Raw genomic sequence first — 26,231 nt, 5'->3', positions numbered from 1 at the left:
CGTTTGCATAAAAAGCTTGTTGATACAAACGTGAAATAGAACGCTAATTTCTGATAATGAGGGACCGCGTTCGCGCTTTCCCTTGATTTCTGTGGTGGCAAAGCAAGAGCTTGTAAAATTGAGCGAGACCGTATTCATTTTTTTCTTGTTCTGTATGATTTTCGTTCTGATTCGTCGTATTTCGATTTGAAGCTCGGATAGAACGGATTTGTGGCGTTTTTGCCTTGGAAAAAAAGTGGTCGTCCAGAGCTATTTTTGGATAGGCAGCGTTTACATAAAAAGCTTGTTGATACAAACGTTAAAGAGACCGGTATTTTAGATCAGCTTTAGCACTGGGCACATAATTAGCCGTTTGCACTATTTCTTAGGCTAATTTGACCGTTTCATGATTGAGCTATGCCAAACCTGTAAAGGGCATGCTTGTCAGGTGGATTTTTACAGTGTTTTTTTCTTTTCTTTTTTGTAGATCAATTTGAAATGATCATTTTTTTCTTCTGTTTTGGTTGAACCAAGTGTTTTTTTTTTTTTTTTTTTTCTTATTTTCAGGCAAATGTCGGCGTGGTCGTTTTGATGTTGCAGAATAGCGGCGTTTGCGTTCGGTGAGGTTTGTGCTGGTGTGATGAGTAGACGAGTGGAGCTCACCGTGAGTTTGAACGGTGTGTGATTCGGTGTCTCTGTTCGGCGGTGCCTCTACACCTCATACTTACCTGGCAGGGGCGAGACCATGATCAAGAAGGTGGTTCACCCAGGGCGAGGCTCAGCCATTGCACTCCGGTTGTGCTGACCGCTGCGAATTCCCCAAATGTGGGAATCTCGACTGCATCATTTCTGATTGTGGGGGACTGCGTTCGCGCTCTCCCCTGATTTCTGTGGTGGCAAAAATAGAGTTTGCAGATTTTAGCCGACCGTCGTTGTTCGATGTGCTGCTCGGATCAGGAGAACGGATTTGTGGCATTTTTGCGTTGGGACAAAAGTGGTCGTCCAGAGCTATTTTTGGAAAGGCAGCGTTTACATAAAAAGCTTGTTGATACAAACGTTAAAGAGACCGGTATTTTAAATCAGCTTTAGCACTGGGCCAGGCACGTGCACAGACATTTTTGGGGGCAGGTGCTCAAGCCAAAAAAAGGGCACCCATCGCCAAAATTATTAATAAAATAAAAAATGAAAAAACACAGTAGGATATTTAACTTATATATAAAGTTAGTCGGGGACTGCGTTCGCGCTCTCCCCTTATTTCTGTGGTGGCAAAGATAGAGCTTGTAGATTTTAGCCGACCGTATTCAATTAGTTTCTTGACTAAAGAGACCGGTATTTTAAATCAGCTTTAGCACTGGGCCAGGCACGTGCACAGACATTTTTGGGGGCAGGTGCTCAAGCCAAATAAAGAGCACCCATCGCCAAAATTATTAATGAAATAAAAATTGAAAAAACACAGTAGGATATTTAACTTATATATAAAGTTAGTGGGGGACTGCGTTCGCGCTCTCCCCTGATTTCTGTGGTGGCAAAGATAGAGCTTGTAGATTTTAGCCGACCGTATTCAATTAGTTTCTTGTTCTGTATGATTTTCATTCTGATTCGTTGTTCTTTTGCGTGCAGTTCCGATCAATTGGACGCATTCGTGGGGAAAAAAGTGGTCGTTCAGATCTATTTTTGGATAGGCAGCGTTTACATAAAAAGCTTGTTGATACAAACGTGAAATAGAACGCTAATTTCTGATAATGAGGGACCGCGTTCGCGCTCTCCCCTGATTTCTGTGGTGGCAAAAATAGAGTTTGTAGGTTTTAGCCGACCGTCGTTTTTCGATGTGCAGCTCGGATCAGGAGAACGGATTTGTGGCATTTTTGCGTTGGGACAAAAGTGGTCGTCCAGAGCTATTTTTGGAAAGGCAGCATAACATAAAAGGCAGCTTACATAAAAAGCTTGTTGATACAAACGTTAAAGAGACCGGTATTTTAAATCAGCTTTAGCACTGGGCCAGGCACGTGCACAGACATTTTTGGGGGCAGGTGCTCAAGCCAAAAAAAGGGCACCCATCGCCAAAATTATTAATAAAATAAAAAATGAAAAAACACAGTAGGATATTTAACTTATATATAAAGTTAGTGGGGGACTGCGTTCGCGCTCTCCCCTGATTTCTGTGGTGGCAAAAATAGAGTTTGTAGATTTTGTTCGATGTGCAGCTCGGATCAGGCATTTTTGCGTTGGGACAAAAGTGGTCGTCCAGAGCTATTTTTGGAAAGGCAGCGTTTACATAAAAAGCTTGTTGATACAAACGTTAAAGAGACCGGTATTTTAAATCAGCTTTAGCACTGGGCCAGGCACGTGCACAGACATTTTTGGGGGCAGGTGCTCAAGCCAAAAAAAGGGCACCCATCGCCAAAATTATTAATAAAATAAAAAATGAAAAAACACAGTAGGATATTTAACTTATATATAAAGTTAGTGGGGGACTGCGTTCGCGCTCTTCCCTGATTTCTGTGGTGGCAAAGATAGAGCTTGTAGATTTTAGCCGACCGTATTCAATTAGTTTCTTGTTCTGTATGATTTTCATTCTGATTCGTTGTTCTTTTGCGTGCAGTTCCGATCAATTGGACGGATTCGTGGGGCAAAAAGTGGTAGTTCAGAGCTATTTTTGGATAGGCAGCGTTTGCATTAAAAGCTTGTTGATACAAACGTGAAATAGAACGCTAATTTCTGATAATGAGGGACCGCGTTCGCGCTTTCCCTTGATTTCTGTGGTGGCAAAGCAAGAGCTTGTAAAATTGAGCGAGACCGTATTCATTTTTTTCTTGTTCTGTATGATTTTCGTTCTGATTCGTCGTATTTCGATTTGAAGCTCGGATAGAACGGATTTGTGGCGTTTTTGCCTTGGAAAAAAAGTGGTCGTCCAGAGCTATTTTTGGATAGGCAGCGTTTACATAAAAAGCTTGTTGATACAAACGTTAAAGAGACCGGTATTTTAGATCAGCTTTAGCACTGGGCACATAATTAGCCGTTTGCACTATTTTTTAGGCTAATTTGACCGTTTCATGATTGAGCTATGCCAAACCTGTAAAGGGCATGCTTGTCAGGTGGATTTTTACAGTGTTTTTTCTTTTCTTTTTTGTAGATCAATTTGAAATGATCATTTTTTTCTTCTGTTTTGGTTGAACCAAGTGTTTTTTTTTTTGTTTTTTTTTTCTTATTTTCAGGCAAATGTCGGCGTGGTCGTTTTGATGTTGCAGAATAGCGGCGTTTGCGTTCGGTGAGGTTTGTGCTGGTGTGATGAGTAGACGAGTGGAGCTCACCGTGAGTTTGAACGGTGTGTGATTCGGTGTCTCTGTTCGGCGGTGCTTCTACACCTCATACTTACCTGGCAGGGGCGAGACCATGATCAAGAAGGTGGTTCACCCAGGGCGAGGCTCAGCCATTGCACTCTGGTTGTGCTGACTGCTGCGAATTCCCCAAATGTGGGAATCTCGACTGCATAATTTCTGATAGTGGGGGACTGCGTTCGCGCTCTCCCCTGATTTCTGTGGTGGCAAAAATAGAGTTTGCAGATTTTAGCCGACCGTCGTTGTTCGATGTGCAGCTCGGATCAGGAGAACGGATTTGTGGCATTTTTGCGTTGGTATAAAAGTGGTCGTCCAGAGCTATTTTTGGAAAGGCAGCGTTTACATAAAAAGCTTGTTGATACAAACGTTAAAGAGACCGGTATTTTAAATCAGCTTTAGCACTGGGCCAGGCACGTGCACAGACATTTTTGGGGGCAGGTGCTCAAGCCAAAAAAAGGGCACCCATCGCCAAAATTATTAATAAAATAAAAAATGAAAAAACACAGTAGGATATTTAACTTATATATAAAGTTAGTGGGGGACTGCGTTCGCGCTCTCCCCTGATTTCTGTGGTGGCAAAAATAGAGTTTGTAGATTTTGTTCGATGTGCAGCTCGGATCAGGCATTTTTGCGTTGGGACAAAAGTGGTCGTCCAGAGCTATTTTTGGAAAGGCAGCGTTTACATAAAAAGCTTGTTGATACAAACGTTAAAGAGACCGGTATTTTAAATCAGCTTTAGCACTGGGCCAGGCACGTGCACAGACATTTTTGGGGGCAGGTGCTCAAGCCAAAAAAAGGGCACCCATCGCCAAAATTATTAATAAAATAAAAAATGAAAAAACACAGTAGGATATTTAACTTATATATAAAGTTAGTGGGGGACTGCGTTCGCGCTCTTCCCTGATTTCTGTGGTGGCAAAGATAGAGCTTGTAGATTTTAGCCGACCGTATTCAATTAGTTTCTTGTTCTGTATGATTTTCATTCTGATTCGTTGTTCTTTTGCGTGCAGTTCCGATCAATTGGACGGATTCGTGGGGCAAAAAGTGGTAGTTCAGAGCTATTTTTGGATAGGCAGCGTTTGCATAAAAAGCTTGTTGATACAAACGTGAAATAGAACGCTAATTTCTGATAATGAGGGACCGCGTTCGCGCTTTCCCTTGATTTCTGTGGTGGCAAAGCAAGAGCTTGTAAAATTGAGCGAGACCGTATTCATTTTTTTCTTGTTCTGTATGATTTTCGTTCTGATTCGTCGTATTTCGATTTGAAGCTCGGATAGAACGGATTTGTGGCGTTTTTGCCTTGGAAAAAAAGTGGTCGTCCAGAGCTATTTTTGGATAGGCAGCGTTTACATAAAAAGCTTGTTGATACAAACGTTAAAGAGACCGGTATTTTAGATCAGCTTTAGCACTGGGCACATAATTAGCCGTTTGCACTATTTCTTAGGCTAATTTGACCGTTTCATGATTGAGCTATGCCAAACCTGTAAAGGGCATGCTTGTCAGGTGGATTTTTACAGTGTTTTTTCTTTTCTTTTTTGTAGATCAATTTGAAATGATCATTTTTTTCTTCTGTTTTGGTTGAACCAAGTGTTTTTTTCTTTTTTTTTTCTTATTTTCAGGCAAATGTCGGCGTGGTCGTTTTGATGTTGCAGAATAGCGGCGTTTGCGTTCGGTGAGGTTTGTGCTGGTGTGATGAGTAGACGAGTGGAGCTCACCGTGAGTTTGAACGGTGTGTGATTCGGTGTCTCTGTTCGGCGGTGCCTCTACACCTCATACTTACCTGGCAGGGGCGAGACCATGATCAAGAAGGTGGTTCACCCAGGGCGAGGCTCAGCCATTGCACTGCGGTTGTGCTGACCGCTGCGAATTCCCCAAATGTGGGAATCTCGACTGCATAATTTCTGATAGTGGGGGACTGCGTTCGCGTTCTCCCCTGATTTCTGTGGTGGCAAAAATAGAGTTTGTAGGTTTTAGCCGACCGTCGTTGTTCGATGTGCAGCTCGGATCAGGAGAACGGATTTGTGGCATTTTTGCGTTGGGACAAAAGTGGTCGTCCAGAGCTATTTTTGGAAAGGCAGCATAACATAAAAGGCAGCTTACATAGAAAGCTTGTTGATACAAACGTTAAAGAGACCGGTATTTTAAATCAGCTTTAGCACTGGGCCAGGCACGTGCACAGACATTTTTGGGGGCAGGTGCTCAAGCCAAAAAAAGGGCACCCATCGCCAAAATTATTAATAAAATAAAAAATGAAAAAACACAGTAGGATATTTAACTTATATATAAAGTTAGTGGGGGACTGCGTTCGCGCTCTCCCCTGATTTCTGTGGTGGCAAAGATAGAGCTTGTAGATTTTAGCCGACCGTATTCAATTAGTTTCTTGTTCTGTATGATTTTCATTCTGATTCGTTGTTCTTTTGCGTGCAGTTCCTATCAATTGGACGGATTCGTGGGGAAAAAAGTGGTCGTTCAGAGCTATTTTTGGATAGGCAGCGTTTACATAAAAAGCTTGTTGATACAAACGTGAAATAGAACGCTAATTTCTGATAATGAGGGACCGCGTTCGCGCTTTCCCTTGATTTCTGTGGTGGCAAAGCAAGAGCTTGTAAAATTGAGCGAGACCGTATTCATTTTGTTTCTTGTTCTGTATGATTTTCATTCTGATTCGTCGTATTTCGATTTGAAGCTCGGATAGAACGGATTTGTGGCGTTTTTGCCTTGGAAAAAAAGTGGTCGTCCAGAGCTATTTTTGGATAGGCAGCGTTTACATAAAAAGCTTGTTGATACAAACGTTAAAGAGACCGGTATTTTAGATCAGCTTTAGCACTGGGCACATAATTAGCCGTTTGCACTATTTCTTAGGCTAATTTGACCGTTTCATGATTGAGCTATGCCAAACCTGTAAAGGGCATGCTTGTCAGGTGGATTTTTACAGTGTTTTTTCTTTTCTTTTTTGTAGATCAATTTGAAATGATCATTTTTTTCTTCTGTTTTGGTTGAACCAAGTGTTTTTTTCTTTTTTTTCCCTTATTTTCAGGCAAATGTCGGCGTGGTCGTTTTGATGTTGCAGAATAGCGGCGTTTGCGTTCGGTGAGGTTTGTGCTGGTGTGATGAGTAGACGAGTGGAGCTCACCGTGAGTTTGAACGGTGTGTGATTCGGTGTCTCTGTTCGGCGGTGCCTCTACACCTCATACTTACCTGGCAGGGGCGAGACCATGATCAAGAAGGTGGTTCACCCAGGACGAGGCTCAGCCATTGCACTCCGGTTGTGCTGACCGCTGCGAATTCCCCAAATGTGGGAATCTCGACTGCATAATTTCTGATAGTGGGGGACTGCGTTCGCGCTCTCCCCTGATTTCTGTGGTGGCAAAAATAGAGTTTGTAGGTTTTAGCCGACCGTCGTTGTTCGATGTGCAGCTCGGATCAGGAGAACGGATTTGTGGCATTTTTGCGTTGGGACAAAAGTGGTCGTCCAGAGCTATTTTTGGAAAGGCAGCATAACATAAAAGGCAGCTTACATAGAAAGCTTGTTGATACAAACGTTAAAGAGACCGGTATTTTAAATCAGCTTTAGCACTGGGCCAGGCACGTGCACAGACATTTTTGGGGGCAGGTGCTCAAGCCAAAAAAAGGGCACCCATCGCCAAAATTATTAATAAAATAAAAAATGAAAAAACACAGTAGGATATTTAACTTATATATAAAGTTAGTGGGGGACTGCGTTCGCGCTCTCCCCTGATTTCTGTGGTGGCAAAGATAGAGCTTGTAGATTTTAGCCGACCGTATTCAATTAGTTTCTTGTTCTGTATGATTTTCATTCTGATTCGTTGTTCTTTTGCGTGCAGTTCCGATCAATTGGACGGATTCGTGGGGAAAAAAGTGGTCGTTCAGAGCTATTTTTGGATAGGCAGCGTTTACATAAAAAGCTTGTTGATACAAACGTGAAATAGAACGCTAATTTCTGATAATGATGGACCGCGTTCGCGCTTTCCCTTGATTTCTGTGGTGGCAAAGCAAGAGCTTGTAAAATTGAGCGAGACCGTATTCATTTTGTTTCTTGTTCTGTATGATTTTCATTCTGATTCGTCGTATTTCGATTTGCAGCTCGGATCAAGAACGGATTTGTGGCGTTTTTGCCTTGGAAAAAAAGTGGTCGTCCAGAGCTGTTTTTGGATAGGCAGCGTTTACATAAAAAGCTTGTTGATACAAACGTTAAAGAGACCGGTATTTTAGATCAGCTTTAGCACTGGGCACATAATTAGCCGTTTGCACTATTTCTTAGGCTAATTTGACCGTTTCATGATTGAGCTATGCCAAACATGTAAAGGGCATGCTTGTCAGGTGGATTTTTACAGTGTTTTCTTTTTTCTTTTTTGTAGATCAATTTGAAATGATCATTTTTTTCTTCTGTTTTGGTTGAACCAAGTGGTTTTTTTTTCTTATTTTCAGGCAAATGTCGGCGTGGTCGTTTTGATGTTGCAGAATAGCGGCGTTTTGTGCTGGTGTGATGAGTAGACGAGTGGAGCTCACCGTGAGTTTGAACGGTGTGTGATTCGGTGTCTCTGTTCGGCGGTGCCTCTACACCTCATACTTACCTGGCAGGAGCGAGACCATGATCAAGAAGGTGGTTCACCCAGGGCGAGGCTCAGCCATTGCACTCCGGTTGTGCTGACCGCTGCGAATTCCCCAAATGTGGGAATCTCGACTGCATCATTTCTGATAGTGGGGGACTGCGTTCGCGCTCTCCCCTGATTTCTGTGGTGGCAAAAATAGAGTTTGTAGATTTTAGCCGACCGTCGTTGTTCGATGTGCAGCTCGGATCAGGAGAACGGATTTGTGGCATTTTTGCGTTGGGACAAAAGTGGTCGTCCAGAGCTATTTTTGGAAAGGCAGCATAACATAAAAGGCAGCTTACATAAAAAGCTTGTTGATACAAACGTTAAAGAGACCGGTATTTTAAATCAGCTTTAGCACTGGGCCAGGCACGTGCACAGACATTTTTGGGGGCAGGTGCTCAAGCCAAAAAAAGGGCACTCATCGCCAAAATTATTAATAAAATAAAAAATGAAAAAACACAGTAGGATATTTAACTTATATATAAAGTTAGTGGGGGACTGCGTTCGAGCTTGTAGATTTTAGCCGACCGTATTCAATTAGTTTCTTGTTCTGTATGATTTTCATTCTGATTCGTTGTTCTTTTGCGTGCAGTTCCGATCAATTGGACGGATTCGTGGGGCAAAAAGTGGTCGTCCAGAGCTATTTTTGGAAAGGCAGCGTTTACATAAAAAGCTTGTTGATACAAACGTTAAAGAGACCGGTATTTTAAATCAGCTTTAGCACTGGGCCAGGCACGTGCACAGACATTTTTGGGGGCAGGTGCTCAAGCCAAAAAAAGGGCACCCATCGCCAAAATTATTAATAAAATAAAAAATGAAAAAACACAGTAGGATATTTAACTTATATATAAAGTTAGTGGGGGACTGCGTTCGCGCTCTCCCCTTATTTCTGTGGTGGCAAAGATAGAGCTTGTAGATTTTAGCCGACCGTATTCAATTAGTTTCTTGACTAAAGAGACCGGTATTTTAAATCAGCTTTAGCACTGGGCCAGGCACGTGCACAGACATTTTTGGGGGCAGGTGCTCAAGCCAAATAAAGAGCACCCATCGCCAAAATTATTAATGAAATAAAAATTGAAAAAACACAGTAGGATATTTAACTTATATATAAAGTTAGTGGGGGACTGCGTTCGCGCTCTCCCCTGATTTCTGTGGTGGCAAAGATAGAGCTTGTAGATTTTAGCCGACCGTATTCAATTAGTTTCTTGTTCTGTATGATTTTCATTCTGATTCGTTGTTCTTTTGCGTGCAGTTCCGATCAATTGGACGCATTCGTGGGGAAAAAAGTGGTCGTTCAGAGCTATTTTTGGATAGGCAGCGTTTACATAAAAAGCTTGTTGATACAAACGTGAAATAGAACGCTAATTTCTGATAATGAGGGACCGCGTTCGCGCTCTCCCCTGATTTCTGTGGTGGCAAAAATAGAGTTTGTAGGTTTTAGCCGACCGTCGTTGTTCGATGTGCAGCTCGGATCAGGAGAACGGATTTGTGGCATTTTTGCGTTGGGACAAAAGTGGTCGTCCAGAGCTATTTTTGGAAAGGCAGCATAACATAAAAGGCAGCTTACATAAAAAGCTTGTTGATACAAACGTTAAAGAGACCGGTATTTTAAATCAGCTTTAGCACTGGGCCAGGCACGTGCACAGACATTTTTGGGGGCAGGTGCTCAAGCCAAAAAAAGGGCACCCATCGCCAAAATTATTAATAAAATAAAAAATGAAAAAACACAGTAGGATATTTAACTTATATATAAAGTTAGTGGGGGACTGCGTTCGCGCTCTCCCCTGATTTCTGTGGTGGCAAAAATAGAGTTTGTAGATTTTGTTCGATGTGCAGCTCGATTCAGGCATTTTTGCGTTGGGACAAAAGTGGTCGTCCAGAGCTATTTTTGGAAAGGCAGCGTTTACATAAAAAGCTTGTTGATACAAACGTTAAAGAGACCGGTATTTTAAATCAGCTTTAACACTGGGCCAGGCACGTGCACAGACATTTTTGGGGGCAGGTGCTCAAGCCAAAAAAAGGGCACCCATCGCCAAAATTATTAATAAAATAAAAAATGAAAAAACACAGTAGGATATTTAACTTATATATAAAGTTAGTGGGGGACTGCGTTCGCGCTCTTCCCTGATTTCTGTGGTGGCAAAGATAGAGCTTGTAGATTTTAGCCGACCGTATTCAATTAGTTTCTTGTTCTGTATGATTTTCATTCTGATTCGTTGTTCTTTTGCGTGCAGTTCCGATCAATTGGACGGATTCGTGGGGCAAAAAGTGGTAGTTCAGAGCTATTTTTGGATAGGCAGCGTTTGCATTAAAAGCTTGTTGATACAAACGTGAAATAGAACGCTAATTTCTGATAATGAGGGACCGCGTTCGCGCTTTCCCTTGATTTCTGTGGTGGCAAAGCAAGAGCTTGTAAAATTGAGCGAGACCGTATTCATTTTTTTCTTGTTCTGTATGATTTTCGTTCTGATTCGTCGTATTTCGATTTGAAGCTCGGATAGAACGGATTTGTGGCGTTTTTGCCTTGGAAAAAAAGTGGTCGTCCAGAGCTATTTTTGGATAGGCAGCGTTTACATAAAAAGCTTGTTGATACAAACGTTAAAGAGACCGGTATTTTAGATCAGCTTTAGCACTGGGCACATAATTAGCCGTTTGCACTATTTCTTAGGCTAATTTGACCGTTTCATGATTGAGCTATGCCAAACCTGTAAAGGGCATGCTTGTCAGGTGGATTTTTACAGTGTTTTTTCTTTTCTTTTTTGTAGATCAATTTGAAATGATCATTTTTTTCTTCTGTTTTGGTTGAACCAAGTGTTTTTTTTTCTTTTTTTTTTCTTATTTTCAGGCACATGTCGGCGTGGTCGTTTTGATGTTGCAGAATAGCGGCGTTTGCGTTCGGTGAGGTTTGTGCTGGTGTGATGAGTAGACGAGTGGAGCTCACCGTGAGTTTGAACGGTGTGTGATTCGGTGTCTCTGTTCGGCGGTGCCTCTACCCCTCATACTTACCTGGCAGGGGCGAGACCATGATCAAGAAGGTGGTTCACCCAGGGCGAGGCTCAGCCATTGCACTCCGGTTGTGCTGACCGCTGCGAATTCCCCAAATGTGGGAATCTCATCTGCATAATTTCTGATAGTGGGGGACTGCGTTCGCGCTCTCCCCTGATTTCTGTGGTGGCAAAAATAGAGTTTGTAGGTTTTAGCCGACCGTCGTTGTTCGATGTGCAGCTCGGATCAGGAGAACGGATTTGTGGCATTTTTGCGTTGGGACAAAAGTGGTCGTCCAGAGCTATTTTTGGAAAGGCAGCATAACATAAAAGGCAGCTTACATAGAAAGCTTGTTGATACAAACGTTAAAGAGACCGGTATTTTAAATCAGCTTTAGCACTGGGCCAGGCACGTGCACAGACATTTTTGGGGGCAGGTGCTCAAGCCAAAAAAAGGGCACCCATCGCCAAAATTATTAATAAAATAAAAAATGAAAAAACACAGTAGGATATTTAACTTATATATAAAGTTAGTGGGGGACTGCGTTCGCGCTCTCCCCTGATTTCTGTGGTGGCAAAGATAGAGCTTGTAGATTTTAGCCGACCGTATTCAATTAGTTTCTTGTTCTGTATGATTTTCATTCTGATTCGTTGTTCTTTTGCGTGCAGTTCCTATCAATTGGACGGATTCGTGGGGAAAAAAGTGGTCGTTCAGAGCTATTTTTGGATAGGCAGCGTTTACATAAAAAGCTTGTTGATACAAACGTGAAATAGAACGCTAATTTCTGATAATGAGGGACCGCGTTCGCGCTTTCCCTTGATTTCTGTGGTGGCAAAGCAAGAGCTTGTAAAATTGAGCGAGACCGTATTCATTTTGTTTCTTGTTCTGTATGATTTTCATTCTGATTCGTCGTATTTCGATTTGCAGCTCGGATCAAGAACGGATTTGTGGCGTTTTTGCCTTGGAAAAAAAGTGGTCGTCCAGAGCTGTTTTTGGATAGGCAGCGTTTACATAAAAAGCTTGTTGATACAAACGTTAAAGAGACCGGTATTTTAGATCAGCTTTAGCACTGGGCACATAATTAGCCGTTTGCACTATTTCTTAGGCTAATTTGACCGTTTCATGATTGAGCTATGCCAAACATGTAAAGGGCATGCTTGTCAGGTGGATTTTTACAGTGTTTTCTTTTTTCTTTTTTGTAGATCAATTTGAAATGATCATTTTTTTTCTTCTGTTTTGGTTGAACCAAGTGGTTTTTTTTTCTTATTTTCAGGCAAATGTCGGCGTGGTCGTTTTGATGTTGCAGAATAGCGGCGTTTTGTGCTGGTGTGATGAGTAGACGAGTGGAGCTCACCGTGAGTTTGAACGGTGTGTGATTCGGTGTCTCTGTTCGGCGGTGCCTCTACACCTCATACTTACCTGGCAGGAGCGAGACCATGATCAAGAAGGTGGTTCACCCAGGGCGAGGCTCAGCCATTGCACTCCGGTTGTGCTGACCGCTGCGAATTCCCCAAATGTGGGAATCTCGACTGCATCATTTCTGATAGTGGGGGACTGCGTTCGCGCTCTCCCCTGATTTCTGTGGTGGCAAAAATAGAGTTTGTAGATTTTAGCCGACCGTCGTTGTTCGATGTGCAGCTCGGATCAGGAGAACGGATTTGTGGCATTTTTGCGTTGGGACAAAAGTGGTCGTCCAGAGCTATTTTTGGAAAGGCAGCATAACATAAAAGGCAGCTTACATAAAAAGCTTGTTGATACAAACGTTAAAGAGACCGGTATTTTAAATCAGCTTTAGCACTGGGCCAGGCACGTGCACAGACATTTTTGGGGGCAGGTGCTCAAGCCAAAAAAAGGGCACTCATCGCCAAAATTATTAATAAAATAAAAAATGAAAAAACACAGTAGGATATTTAACTTATATATAAAGTTAGTGGGGGACTGCGTTCGAGCTTGTAGATTTTAGCCGACCGTATTCAATTAGTTTCTTGTTCTGTATGATTTTCATTCTGATTCGTTGTTCTTTTGCGTGCAGTTCCGATCAATTGGACGGATTCGTGGGGCAAAAAGTGGTAGTTCAGAGCTATTTTTGGATAGGCAGCGTTTGCATAAAAAGCTTGTTGATACAAACGTGAAATAGAACGCTAATTTCTGATAATGAGGGACCGCGTTCGCGCTTTCCCTTGATTTCTGTGGTGGCAAAGCAAGAGCTTGTAAAATTGAGCGAGACCGTATTCATTTTTTTCTTGTTCTGTATGATTTTCGTTCTGATTCGTCGTATTTCGATTTGAAGCTCGGATAGAACGGATTTGTGGCGTTTTTGCCTTGGAAAAAAAGTGGTCGTCCAGAGCTATTTTTGGATAGGCAGCGTTTACATAAAAAGCTTGTTGATACAAACGTTAAAGAGACCGGTATTTTAGATCAGCTTTAGCACTGGGCACATAATTAGCCGTTTGCACTATTTCTTAGGCTAATTTGACCGTTTCATGATTGAGCTATGCCAAACCTGTAAAGGGCATGCTTGTCAGGTGGATTTTTACAGTGTTTTTTTCTTTTCTTTTTTGTAGATCAATTTGAAATGATCATTTTTTTCTTCTGTTTTGGTTGAACCAAGTGTTTTTTTTTTTTTTTTTTTTCTTATTTTCAGGCAAATGTCGGCGTGGTCGTTTTGATGTTGCAGAATAGCGGCGTTTGCGTTCGGTGAGGTTTGTGCTGGTGTGATGAGTAGACGAGTGGAGCTCACCGTGAGTTTGAACGGTGTGTGATTCGGTGTCTCTGTTCGGCGGTGCCTCTACACCTCATACTTACCTGGCAGGGGCGAGACCATGATCAAGAAGGTGGTTCACCCAGGGCGAGGCTCAGCCATTGCACTCCGGTTGTGCTGACCGCTGCGAATTCCCCAAATGTGGGAATCTCGACTGCATCATTTCTGATTGTGGGGGACTGCGTTCGCGCTCTCCCCTGATTTCTGTGGTGGCAAAAATAGAGTTTGCAGATTTTAGCCGACCGTCGTTGTTCGATGTGCTGCTCGGATCAGGAGAACGGATTTGTGGCATTTTTGCGTTGGGACAAAAGTGGTCGTCCAGAGCTATTTTTGGAAAGGCAGCGTTTACATAAAAAGCTTGTTGATACAAACGTTAAAGAGACCGGTATTTTAAATCAGCTTTAGCACTGGGCCAGGCACGTGCACAGACATTTTTGGGGGCAGGTGCTCAAGCCAAAAAAAGGGCACCCATCGCCAAAATTATTAATAAAATAAAAAATGAAAAAACACAGTAGGATATTTAACTTATATATAAAGTTAGTCGGGGACTGCGTTCGCGCTCTCCCCTTATTTCTGTGGTGGCAAAGATAGAGCTTGTAGATTTTAGCCGACCGTATTCAATTAGTTTCTTGACTAAAGAGACCGGTATTTTAAATCAGCTTTAGCACTGGGCCAGGCACGTGCACAGACATTTTTGGGGGCAGGTGCTCAAGCCAAATAAAGAGCACCCATCGCCAAAATTATTAATGAAATAAAAATTGAAAAAACACAGTAGGATATTTAACTTATATATAAAGTTAGTGGGGGACTGCGTTCGCGCTCTCCCCTGATTTCTGTGGTGGCAAAGATAGAGCTTGTAGATTTTAGCCGACCGTATTCAATTAGTTTCTTGTTCTGTATGATTTTCATTCTGATTCGTTGTTCTTTTGCGTGCAGTTCCGATCAATTGGACGCATTCGTGGGGAAAAAAGTGGTCGTTCAGATCTATTTTTGGATAGGCAGCGTTTACATAAAAAGCTTGTTGATACAAACGTGAAATAGAACGCTAATTTCTGATAATGAGGGACCGCGTTCGCGCTCTCCCCTGATTTCTGTGGTGGCAAAAATAGAGTTTGTAGGTTTTAGCCGACCGTCGTTTTTCGATGTGCAGCTCGGATCAGGAGAACGGATTTGTGGCATTTTTGCGTTGGGACAAAAGTGGTCGTCCAGAGCTATTTTTGGAAAGGCAGCATAACATAAAAGGCAGCTTACATAAAAAGCTTGTTGATACAAACGTTAAAGAGACCGGTATTTTAAATCAGCTTTAGCACTGGGCCAGGCACGTGCACAGACATTTTTGGGGGCAGGTGCTCAAGCCAAAAAAAGGGCACCCATCGCCAAAATTATTAATAAAATAAAAAATGAAAAAACACAGTAGGATATTTAACTTATATATAAAGTTAGTGGGGGACTGCGTTCGCGCTCTCCCCTGATTTCTGTGGTGGCAAAAATAGAGTTTGTAGATTTTGTTCGATGTGCAGCTCGGATCAGGCATTTTTGCGTTGGGACAAAAGTGGTCGTCCAGAGCTATTTTTGGAAAGGCAGCGTTTACATAAAAAGCTTGTTGATACAAACGTTAAAGAGACCGGTATTTTAAATCAGCTTTAGCACTGGGCCAGGCACGTGCACAGACATTTTTGGGGGCAGGTGCTCAAGCCAAAAAAAGGGCACCCATCGCCAAAATTATTAATAAAATAAAAAATGAAAAAACACAGTAGGATATTTAACTTATATATAAAGTTAGTGGGGGACTGCGTTCGCGCTCTTCCCTGATTTCTGTGGTGGCAAAGATAGAGCTTGTAGATTTTAGCCGACCGTATTCAATTAGTTTCTTGTTCTGTATGATTTTCATTCTGATTCGTTGTTCTTTTGCGTGCAGTTCCGATCAATTGGACGGATTCGTGGGGCAAAAAGTGGTAGTTCAGAGCTATTTTTGGATAGGCAGCGTTTGCATTAAAAGCTTGTTGATACAAACGTGAAATAGAACGCTAATTTCTGATAATGAGGGACCGCGTTCGCGCTTTCCCTTGATTTCTGTGGTGGCAAAGCAAGAGCTTGTAAAATTGAGCGAGACCGTATTCATTTTTTTCTTGTTCTGTATGATTTTCGTTCTGATTCGTCGTATTTCGATTTGAAGCTCGGATAGAACGGATTTGTGGCGTTTTTGCCTTGGAAAAAAAGTGGTCGTCCAGAGCTATTTTTGGATAGGCAGCGTTTACATAAAAAGCTTGTTGATACAAACGTTAAAGAGACCGGTATTTTAGATCAGCTTTAGCACTGGGCACATAATTAGCCGTTTGCACTATTTTTTAGGCTAATTTGACCGTTTCATGATTGAGCTATGCCAAACCTGTAAAGGGCATGCTTGTCAGGTGGATTTTTACAGTGTTTTTTCTTTTCTTTTTTGTAGATCAATTTGAAATGATCATTTTTTTCTTCTGTTTTGGTTGAACCAAGTGTTTTTTTTTTTGTTTTTTTTTTCTTATTTTCAGGCAAATGTCGGCGTGGTCGTTTTGATGTTGCAGAATAGCGGCGTTTGCGTTCGGTGAGGTTTGTGCTGGTGTGATGAGTAGACGAGTGGAGCTCACCGTGAGTTTGAACGGTGTGTGATTCGGTGTCTCTGTTCGGCGGTGCTTCTACACCTCATACTTACCTGGCAGGGGCGAGACCATGATCAAGAAGGTGGTTCACCCAGGGCGAGGCTCAGCCATTGCACTCTGGTTGTGCTGACTGCTGCGAATTCCCCAAATGTGGGAATCTCGACTGCATAATTTCTGATAGTGGGGGACTGCGTTCGCGCTCTCCCCTGATTTCTGTGGTGGCAAAAATAGAGTTTGCAGATTTTAGCCGACCGTCGTTGTTCGATGTGCAGCTCGGATCAGGAGAACGGATTTGTGGCATTTTTGCGTTGGTATAAAAGTGGTCGTCCAGAGCTATTTTTGGAAAGGCAGCGTTTACATAAAAAGCTTGTTGATACAAACGTTAAAGAGACCGGTATTTTAAATCAGCTTTAGCACTGGGCCAGGCACGTGCACAGACATTTTTGGGGGCAGGTGCTCAAGCCAAAAAAAGGGCACCCATCGCCAAAATTATTAATAAAATAAAAAATGAAAAAACACAGTAGGATATTTAACTTATATATAAAGTTAGTGGGGGACTGCGTTCGCGCTCTCCCCTGATTTCTGTGGTGGCAAAAATAGAGTTTGTAGATTTTGTTCGATGTGCAGCTCGGATCAGGCATTTTTGCGTTGGGACAAAAGTGGTCGTCCAGAGCTATTTTTGGAAAGGCAGCGTTTACATAAAAAGCTTGTTGATACAAACGTTAAAGAGACCGGTATTTTAAATCAGCTTTAGCACTGGGCCAGGCACGTGCACAGACATTTTTGGGGGCAGGTGCTCAAGCCAAAAAAAGGGCACCCATCGCCAAAATTATTAATAAAATAAAAAATGAAAAAACACAGTAGGATATTTAACTTATATATAAAGTTAGTGGGGGACTGCGTTCGCGCTCTTCCCTGATTTCTGTGGTGGCAAAGATAGAGCTTGTAGATTTTAGCCGACCGTATTCAATTAGTTTCTTGTTCTGTATGATTTTCATTCTGATTCGTTGTTCTTTTGCGTGCAGTTCCGATCAATTGGACGGATTCGTGGGGCAAAAAGTGGTAGTTCAGAGCTATTTTTGGATAGGCAGCGTTTGCATAAAAAGCTTGTTGATACAAACGTGAAATAGAACGCTAATTTCTGATAATGAGGGACCGCGTTCGCGCTTTCCCTTGATTTCTGTGGTGGCAAAGCAAGAGCTTGTAAAATTGAGCGAGACCGTATTCATTTTTTTCTTGTTCTGTATGATTTTCGTTCTGATTCGTCGTATTTCGATTTGAAGCTCGGATAGAACGGATTTGTGGCGTTTTTGCCTTGGAAAAAAAGTGGTCGTCCAGAGCTATTTTTGGATAGGCAGCGTTTACATAAAAAGCTTGTTGATACAAACGTTAAAGAGACCGGTATTTTAGATCAGCTTTAGCACTGGGCACATAATTAGCCGTTTGCACTATTTCTTAGGCTAATTTGACCGTTTCATGATTGAGCTATGCCAAACCTGTAAAGGGCATGCTTGTCAGGTGGATTTTTACAGTGTTTTTTCTTTTCTTTTTTGTAGATCAATTTGAAATGATCATTTTTTTCTTCTGTTTTGGTTGAACCAAGTGTTTTTTTCTTTTTTTTTTCTTATTTTCAGGCAAATGTCGGCGTGGTCGTTTTGATGTTGCAGAATAGCGGCGTTTGCGTTCGGTGAGGTTTGTGCTGGTGTGATGAGTAGACGAGTGGAGCTCACCGTGAGTTTGAACGGTGTGTGATTCGGTGTCTCTGTTCGGCGGTGCCTCTACACCTCATACTTACCTGGCAGGGGCGAGACCATGATCAAGAAGGTGGTTCACCCAGGGCGAGGCTCAGCCATTGCACTGCGGTTGTGCTGACCGCTGCGAATTCCCCAAATGTGGGAATCTCGACTGCATAATTTCTGATAGTGGGGGACTGCGTTCGCGTTCTCCCCTGATTTCTGTGGTGGCAAAAATAGAGTTTGTAGGTTTTAGCCGACCGTCGTTGTTCGATGTGCAGCTCGGATCAGGAGAACGGATTTGTGGCATTTTTGCGTTGGGACAAAAGTGGTCGTCCAGAGCTATTTTTGGAAAGGCAGCATAACATAAAAGGCAGCTTACATAGAAAGCTTGTTGATACAAACGTTAAAGAGACCGGTATTTTAAATCAGCTTTAGCACTGGGCCAGGCACGTGCACAGACATTTTTGGGGGCAGGTGCTCAAGCCAAAAAAAGGGCACCCATCGCCAAAATTATTAATAAAATAAAAAATGAAAAAACACAGTAGGATATTTAACTTATATATAAAGTTAGTGGGGGACTGCGTTCGCGCTCTCCCCTGATTTCTGTGGTGGCAAAGATAGAGCTTGTAGATTTTAGCCGACCGTATTCAATTAGTTTCTTGTTCTGTATGATTTTCATTCTGATTCGTTGTTCTTTTGCGTGCAGTTCCTATCAATTGGACGGATTCGTGGGGAAAAAAGTGGTCGTTCAGAGCTATTTTTGGATAGGCAGCGTTTACATAAAAAGCTTGTTGATACAAACGTGAAATAGAACGCTAATTTCTGATAATGAGGGACCGCGTTCGCGCTTTCCCTTGATTTCTGTGGTGGCAAAGCAAGAGCTTGTAAAATTGAGCGAGACCGTATTCATTTTGTTTCTTGTTCTGTATGATTTTCATTCTGATTCGTCGTATTTCGATTTGAAGCTCGGATAGAACGGATTTGTGGCGTTTTTGCCTTGGAAAAAAAGTGGTCGTCCAGAGCTATTTTTGGATAGGCAGCGTTTACATAAAAAGCTTGTTGATACAAACGTTAAAGAGACCGGTATTTTAGATCAGCTTTAGCACTGGGCACATAATTAGCCGTTTGCACTATTTCTTAGGCTAATTTGACCGTTTCATGATTGAGCTATGCCAAACCTGTAAAGGGCATGCTTGTCAGGTGGATTTTTACAGTGTTTTTTCTTTTCTTTTTTGTAGATCAATTTGAAATGATCATTTTTTTCTTCTGTTTTGGTTGAACCAAGTGTTTTTTTCTTTTTTTTCCCCTTATTTTCAGGCAAATGTCGGCGTGGTCGTTTTGATGTTGCAGAATAGCGGCGTTTGCGTTCGGTGAGGTTTGTGCTGGTGTGATGAGTAGACGAGTGGAGCTCACCGTGAGTTTGAACGGTGTGTGATTCGGTGTCTCTGTTCGGCGGTGCCTCTACACCTCATACTTACCTGGCAGGGGCGAGACCATGATCAAGAAGGTGGTTCACCCAGGACGAGGCTCAGCCATTGCACTCCGGTTGTGCTGACCGCTGCGAATTCCCCAAATGTGGGAATCTCGACTGCATAATTTCTGATAGTGGGGGACTGCGTTCGCGCTCTCCCCTGATTTCTGTGGTGGCAAAAATAGAGTTTGTAGGTTTTAGCCGACCGTCGTTGTTCGATGTGCAGCTCGGATCAGGAGAACGGATTTGTGGCATTTTTGCGTTGGGACAAAAGTGGTCGTCCAGAGCTATTTTTGGAAAGGCAGCATAACATAAAAGGCAGCTTACATAGAAAGCTTGTTGATACAAACGTTAAAGAGACCGGTATTTTAAATCAGCTTTAGCACTGGGCCAGGCACGTGCACAGACATTTTTGGGGGCAGGTGCTCAAGCCAAAAAAAGGGCACCCATCGCCAAAATTATTAATAAAATAAAAAATGAAAAAACACAGTAGGATATTTAACTTATATATAAAGTTAGTGGGGGACTGCGTTCGCGCTCTCCCCTGATTTCTGTGGTGGCAAAGATAGAGCTTGTAGATTTTAGCCGACCGTATTCAATTAGTTTCTTGTTCTGTATGATTTTCATTCTGATTCGTTGTTCTTTTGCGTGCAGTTCCGATCAATTGGACGGATTCGTGGGGAAAAAAGTGGTCGTTCAGAGCTATTTTTGGATAGGCAGCGTTTACATAAAAAGCTTGTTGATACAAACGTGAAATAGAACGCTAATTTCTGATAATGAGGGACCGCGTTCGCGCTTTCCCTTGATTTCTGTGGTGGCAAAGCAAGAGCTTGTAAAATTGAGCGAGACCGTATTCATTTTGTTTCTTGTTCTGTATGATTTTCATTCTGATTCGTCGTATTTCGATTTGCAGCTCGGATCAAGAACGGATTTGTGGCGTTTTTGCCTTGGAAAAAAAGTGGTCGTCCAGAGCTGTTTTTGGATAGGCAGCGTTTACATAAAAAGCTTGTTGATACAAACGTTAAAGAGACCGGTATTTTAGATCAGCTTTAGCACTGGGCACATAATTAGCCGTTTGCACTATTTCTTAGGCTAATTTGACCGTTTCATGATTGAGCTATGCCAAACATGTAAAGGGCATGCTTGTCAGGTGGATTTTTACAGTGTTTTCTTTTTTCTTTTTTGTAGATCAATTTGAAATGATCATTTTTTTCTTCTGTTTTGGTTGAACCAAGTGGTTTTTTTTTCTTATTTTCAGGCAAATGTCGGCGTGGTCGTTTTGATGTTGCAGAATAGCGGCGTTTTGTGCTGGTGTGATGAGTAGACGAGTGGAGCTCACCGTGAGTTTGAACGGTGTGTGATTCGGTGTCTCTGTTCGGCGGTGCCTCTACACCTCATACTTACCTGGCAGGAGCGAGACCATGATCAAGAAGGTGGTTCACCCAGGGCGAGGCTCAGCCATTGCACTCCGGTTGTGCTGACCGCTGCGAATTCCCCAAATGTGGGAATCTCGACTGCATCATTTCTGATAGTGGGGGACTGCGTTCGCGCTCTCCCCTGATTTCTGTGGTGGCAAAAATAGAGTTTGTAGATTTTAGCCGACCGTCGTTGTTCGATGTGCAGCTCGGATCAGGAGAACGGATTTGTGGCATTTTTGCGTTGGGACAAAAGTGGTCGTCCAGAGCTATTTTTGGAAAGGCAGCATAACATAAAAGGCAGCTTACATAAAAAGCTTGTTGATACAAACGTTAAAGAGACCGGTATTTTAAATCAGCTTTAGCACTGGGCCAGGCACGTGCACAGACATTTTTGGGGGCAGGTGCTCAAGCCAAAAAAAGGGCACTCATCGCCAAAATTATTAATAAAATAAAAAATGAAAAAACACAGTAGGATATTTAACTTATATATAAAGTTAGTGGGGGACTGCGTTCGAGCTTGTAGATTTTAGCCGACCGTATTCAATTAGTTTCTTGTTCTGTATGATTTTCATTCTGATTCGTTGTTCTTTTGCGTGCAGTTCCGATCAATTGGACGGATTCGTGGGGCAAAAAGTGGTCGTCCAGAGCTATTTTTGGAAAGGCAGCGTTTACATAAAAAGCTTGTTGATACAAACGTTAAAGAGACCGGTATTTTAAATCAGCTTTAGCACTGGGCCAGGCACGTGCACAGACATTTTTGGGGGCAGGTGCTCAAGCCAAAAAAAGGGCACCCATCGCCAAAATTATTAATAAAATAAAAAATGAAAAAACACAGTAGGATATTTAACTTATATATAAAGTTAGTGGGGGACTGCGTTCGCGCTCTCCCCTTATTTCTGTGGTGGCAAAGATAGAGCTTGTAGATTTTAGCCGACCGTATTCAATTAGTTTCTTGACTAAAGAGACCGGTATTTTAAATCAGCTTTAGCACTGGGCCAGGCACGTGCACAGACATTTTTGGGGGCAGGTGCTCAAGCCAAATAAAGAGCACCCATCGCCAAAATTATTAATGAAATAAAAATTGAAAAAACACAGTAGGATATTTAACTTATATATAAAGTTAGTGGGGGACTGCGTTCGCGCTCTCCCCTGATTTCTGTGGTGGCAAAGATAGAGCTTGTAGATTTTAGCCGACCGTATTCAATTAGTTTCTTGTTCTGTATGATTTTCATTCTGATTCGTTGTTCTTTTGCGTGCAGTTCCGATCAATTGGACGCATTCGTGGGGAAAAAAGTGGTCGTTCAGAGCTATTTTTGGATAGGCAGCGTTTACATAAAAAGCTTGTTGATACAAACGTGAAATAGAACGCTAATTTCTGATAATGAGGGACCGCGTTCGCGCTCTCCCCTGATTTCTGTGGTGGCAAAAATAGAGTTTGTAGGTTTTAGCCGACCGTCGTTGTTCGATGTGCAGCTCGGATCAGGAGAACGGATTTGTGGCATTTTTGCGTTGGGACAAAAGTGGTCGTCCAGAGCTATTTTTGGAAAGGCAGCATAACATAAAAGGCAGCTTACATAAAAAGCTTGTTGATACAAACGTTAAAGAGACCGGTATTTTAAATCAGCTTTAGCACTGGGCCAGGCACGTGCACAGACATTTTTGGGGGCAGGTGCTCAAGCCAAAAAAAGGGCACCCATCGCCAAAATTATTAATAAAATAAAAAATGAAAAAACACAGTAGGATATTTAACTTATATATAAAGTTAGTGGGGGACTGCGTTCGCGCTCTCCCCTGATTTCTGTGGTGGCAAAAATAGAGTTTGTAGATTTTGTTCGATGTGCAGCTCGGATCAGGCATTTTTGCGTTGGGACAAAAGTGGTCGTCCAGAGCTATTTTTGGAAAGGCAGCGTTTACATAAAAAGCTTGTTGATACAAACGTTAAAGAGACCGGTATTTTAAATCAGCTTTAACACTGGGCCAGGCACGTGCACAGACATTTTTGGGGGCAGGTGCTCAAGCCAAAAAAAGGGCACCCATCGCCAAAATTATTAATAAAATAAAAAATGAAAAAACACAGTAGGATATTTAACTTATATATAAAGTTAGTGGGGGACTGCGTTCGCGCTCTTCCCTGATTTCTGTGGTGGCAAAGATAGAGCTTGTAGATTTTAGCCGACCGTATTCAATTAGTTTCTTGTTCTGTATGATTTTCATTCTGATTCGTTGTTCTTTTGCGTGCAGTTCCGATCAATTGGACGGATTCGTGGGGCAAAAAGTGGTAGTTCAGAGCTATTTTTGGATAGGCAGCGTTTGCATTAAAAGCTTGTTGATACAAACGTGAAATAGAACGCTAATTTCTGATAATGAGGGACCGCGTTCGCGCTTTCCCTTGATTTCTGTGGTGGCAAAGCAAGAGCTTGTAAAATTGAGCGAGACCGTATTCATTTTTTTCTTGTTCTGTATGATTTTCGTTCTGATTCGTCGTATTTCGATTTGAAGCTCGGATAGAACGGATTTGTGGCGTTTTTGCCTTGGAAAAAAAGTGGTCGTCCAGAGCTATTTTTGGATAGGCAGCGTTTACATAAAAAGCTTGTTGATACAAACGTTAAAGAGACCGGTATTTTAGATCAGCTTTAGCACTGGGCACATAATTAGCCGTTTGCACTATTTCTTAGGCTAATTTGACCGTTTCATGATTGAGCTATGCCAAACCTGTAAAGGGCATGCTTGTCAGGTGGATTTTTACAGTGTTTTTTCTTTTCTTTTTTGTAGATCAATTTGAAATGATCATTTTTTTCTTCTGTTTTGGTTGAACCAAGTGTTTTTTTTTCTTTTTTTTTTCTTATTTTCAGGCACATGTCGGCGTGGTCGTTTTGATGTTGCAGAATAGCGGCGTTTGCGTTCGGTGAGGTTTGTGCTGGTGTGATGAGTAGACGAGTGGAGCTCACCGTGAGTTTGAACGGTGTGTGATTCGGTGTCTCTGTTCGGCGGTGCCTCTACCCCTCATACTTACCTGGCAGGGGCGAGACCATGATCAAGAAGGTGGTTCACCCAGGGCGAGGCTCAGCCATTGCACTCCGGTTGTGCTGACCGCTGCGAATTCCCCAAATGTGGGAATCCCATCTGCATAATTTCTGATAGTGGGGGACTGCGTTCGCGCTCTCCCCTGATTTCTGTGGTGGCAAAAATAGAGTTTGTAGGTTTTAGCCGACCGTCGTTGTTCGATGTGCAGCTCGGATCAGGAGAACGGATTTGTGGCATTTTTGCGTTGGGACAAAAGTGGTCGTCCAGAGCTATTTTTGGAAAGGCAGCATAACATAAAAGGCAGCTTACATAGAAAGCTTGTTGATACAAACGTTAAAGAGACCGGTATTTTAAATCAGCTTTAGCACTGGGCCAGGCACGTGCACAGACATTTTTGGGGGCAGGTGCTCAAGCCAAAAAAAGGGCACCCATCGCCAAAATTATTAATAAAATAAAAAATGAAAAAACACAGTAGGATATTTAACTTATATATAAAGTTAGTGGGGGACTGCGTTCGCGCTCTCCCCTGATTTCTGTGGTGGCAAAGATAGAGCTTGTAGATTTTAGCCGACCGTATTCAATTAGTTTCTTGTTCTGTATGATTTTCATTCTGATTCGTTGTTCTTTTGCGTGCAGTTCCTATCAATTGGACGGATTCGTGGGGAAAAAAGTGGTCGTTCAGAGCTATTTTTGGATAGGCAGCGTTTACATAAAAAGCTTGTTGATACAAACGTGAAATAGAACGCTAATTTCTGATAATGAGGGACCGCGTTCGCGCTTTCCCTTGATTTCTGTGGTGGCAAAGCAAGAGCTTGTAAAATTGAGCGAGACCGTATTCATTTTGTTTCTTGTTCTGTATGATTTTCATTCTGATTCGTCGTATTTCGATTTGCAGCTCGGATCAAGAACGGATTTGTGGCGTTTTTGCCTTGGAAAAAAAGTGGTCGTCCAGAGCTGTTTTTGGATAGGCAGCGTTTACATAAAAAGCTTGTTGATACAAACGTTAAAGAGACCGGTATTTTAGATCAGCTTTAGCACTGGGCACATAATTAGCCGTTTGCACTATTTCTTAGGCTAATTTGACCGTTTCATGATTGAGCTATGCCAAACATGTAAAGGGCATGCTTGTCAGGTGGATTTTTACAGTGTTTTCTTTTTTCTTTTTTGTAGATCAATTTGAAATGATCATTTTTTTTCTTCTGTTTTGGTTGAACCAAGTGGTTTTTTTTTCTTATTTTCAGGCAAATGTCGGCGTGGTCGTTTTGATGTTGCAGAATAGCGGCGTTTTGTGCTGGTGTGATGAGTAGACGAGTGGAGCTCACCGTGAGTTTGAACGGTGTGTGATTCGGTGTCTCTGTTCGGCGGTGCCTCTACACCTCATACTTACCTGGCAGGAGCGAGACCATGATCAAGAAGGTGGTTCACCCAGGGCGAGGCTCAGCCATTGCACTCCGGTTGTGCTGACCGCTGCGAATTCCCCAAATGTGGGAATCTCGACTGCATCATTTCTGATAGTGGGGGACTGCGTTCGCGCTCTCCCCTGATTTCTGTGGTGGCAAAAATAGAGTTTGTAGATTTTAGCCGACCGTCGTTGTTCGATGTGCAGCTCGGATCAGGAGAACGGATTTGTGGCATTTTTGCGTTGGGACAAAAGTGGTCGTCCAGAGCTATTTTTGGAAAGGCAGCATAACATAAAAGGCAGCTTACATAAAAAGCTTGTTGATACAAACGTTAAAGAGACCGGTATTTTAAATCAGCTTTAGCACTGGGCCAGGCACGTGCACAGACATTTTTGGGGGCAGGTGCTCAAGCCAAAAAAAGGGCACTCATCGCCAAAATTATTAATAAAATAAAAAATGAAAAAACACAGTAGGATATTTAACTTATATATAAAGTTAGTGGGGGACTGCGTTCGAGCTTGTAGATTTTAGCCGACCGTATTCAATTAGTTTCTTGTTCTGTATGATTTTCATTCTGATTCGTTGTTCTTTTGCGTGCAGTTCCGATCAATTGGACGGATTCGTGGGGCAAAAAGTGGTAGTTCAGAGCTATTTTTGGATAGGCAGCGTTTGCATAAAAAGCTTGTTGATACAAACGTGAAATAGAACGCTAATTTCTGATAATGAGGGACCGCGTTCGCGCTTTCCCTTGATTTCTGTGGTGGCAAAGCAAGAGCTTGTAAAATTGAGCGAGACCGTATTCATTTTTTTCTTGTTCTGTATGATTTTCGTTCTGATTCGTCGTATTTCGATTTGAAGCTCGGA

General features: G+C 42.3%; 14 non-coding genes across 14 annotated transcripts; all 14 read left to right on the top strand.

Annotated features, from left to right (window-relative positions):
- Positions 1 to 699: 699 nt before the first annotated feature.
- Positions 700 to 863, top strand: LOC134313173 (U1 spliceosomal RNA). The gene has a single exon (XR_010012068.1). It is a non-coding gene; the product is annotated as a U1 spliceosomal RNA (small nuclear RNA).
- Positions 864 to 3,347: 2,484 nt separating this feature from the next.
- Positions 3,348 to 3,511, top strand: LOC134313157 (U1 spliceosomal RNA). Its single transcript, XR_010012053.1, has one exon. It is a non-coding gene; the product is annotated as a U1 spliceosomal RNA (small nuclear RNA).
- A 1,578-nt stretch (positions 3,512 to 5,089) lies between these two features.
- Positions 5,090 to 5,253, top strand: LOC134313162 (U1 spliceosomal RNA). Its single transcript, XR_010012057.1, has one exon. It is a non-coding gene; the product is annotated as a U1 spliceosomal RNA (small nuclear RNA).
- A 1,254-nt stretch (positions 5,254 to 6,507) lies between these two features.
- On the top strand, positions 6,508 to 6,671 carry LOC134313169 (U1 spliceosomal RNA). Its single transcript, XR_010012065.1, has one exon. It is a non-coding gene; the product is annotated as a U1 spliceosomal RNA (small nuclear RNA).
- Positions 6,672 to 7,904: 1,233 nt separating this feature from the next.
- LOC134313205 (U1 spliceosomal RNA) lies at positions 7,905 to 8,068 on the top strand. Its single transcript, XR_010012098.1, has one exon. It is a non-coding gene; the product is annotated as a U1 spliceosomal RNA (small nuclear RNA).
- A 2,863-nt stretch (positions 8,069 to 10,931) lies between these two features.
- Positions 10,932 to 11,095, top strand: LOC134313190 (U1 spliceosomal RNA). The gene has a single exon (XR_010012084.1). It is a non-coding gene; the product is annotated as a U1 spliceosomal RNA (small nuclear RNA).
- A 1,234-nt stretch (positions 11,096 to 12,329) lies between these two features.
- LOC134313204 (U1 spliceosomal RNA) lies at positions 12,330 to 12,493 on the top strand. The gene has a single exon (XR_010012097.1). It is a non-coding gene; the product is annotated as a U1 spliceosomal RNA (small nuclear RNA).
- Positions 12,494 to 13,715: 1,222 nt separating this feature from the next.
- Positions 13,716 to 13,879, top strand: LOC134313172 (U1 spliceosomal RNA). The gene has a single exon (XR_010012067.1). It is a non-coding gene; the product is annotated as a U1 spliceosomal RNA (small nuclear RNA).
- Positions 13,880 to 16,363: 2,484 nt separating this feature from the next.
- On the top strand, positions 16,364 to 16,527 carry LOC134313156 (U1 spliceosomal RNA). Its single transcript, XR_010012052.1, has one exon. It is a non-coding gene; the product is annotated as a U1 spliceosomal RNA (small nuclear RNA).
- A 1,578-nt stretch (positions 16,528 to 18,105) lies between these two features.
- On the top strand, positions 18,106 to 18,269 carry LOC134313161 (U1 spliceosomal RNA). Its single transcript, XR_010012056.1, has one exon. It is a non-coding gene; the product is annotated as a U1 spliceosomal RNA (small nuclear RNA).
- Positions 18,270 to 19,524: 1,255 nt separating this feature from the next.
- Positions 19,525 to 19,688, top strand: LOC134313168 (U1 spliceosomal RNA). Its single transcript, XR_010012064.1, has one exon. It is a non-coding gene; the product is annotated as a U1 spliceosomal RNA (small nuclear RNA).
- A 1,233-nt stretch (positions 19,689 to 20,921) lies between these two features.
- Positions 20,922 to 21,085, top strand: LOC134313202 (U1 spliceosomal RNA). The gene has a single exon (XR_010012096.1). It is a non-coding gene; the product is annotated as a U1 spliceosomal RNA (small nuclear RNA).
- A 2,863-nt stretch (positions 21,086 to 23,948) lies between these two features.
- On the top strand, positions 23,949 to 24,112 carry LOC134313215 (U1 spliceosomal RNA). Its single transcript, XR_010012108.1, has one exon. It is a non-coding gene; the product is annotated as a U1 spliceosomal RNA (small nuclear RNA).
- A 1,234-nt stretch (positions 24,113 to 25,346) lies between these two features.
- On the top strand, positions 25,347 to 25,510 carry LOC134313201 (U1 spliceosomal RNA). The gene has a single exon (XR_010012095.1). It is a non-coding gene; the product is annotated as a U1 spliceosomal RNA (small nuclear RNA).
- Positions 25,511 to 26,231: the final 721 nt, after the last annotated feature.

This window comes from Trichomycterus rosablanca, chromosome 4, assembly GCF_030014385.1.
Source record: "Trichomycterus rosablanca isolate fTriRos1 chromosome 4, fTriRos1.hap1, whole genome shotgun sequence".
Taxonomy (NCBI): domain Eukaryota; kingdom Metazoa; phylum Chordata; class Actinopteri; order Siluriformes; family Trichomycteridae; genus Trichomycterus; species Trichomycterus rosablanca.
Note: the sequence above shows the minus strand (reverse complement) of the source record. Positions and strands in the feature narration are given on the sequence as shown.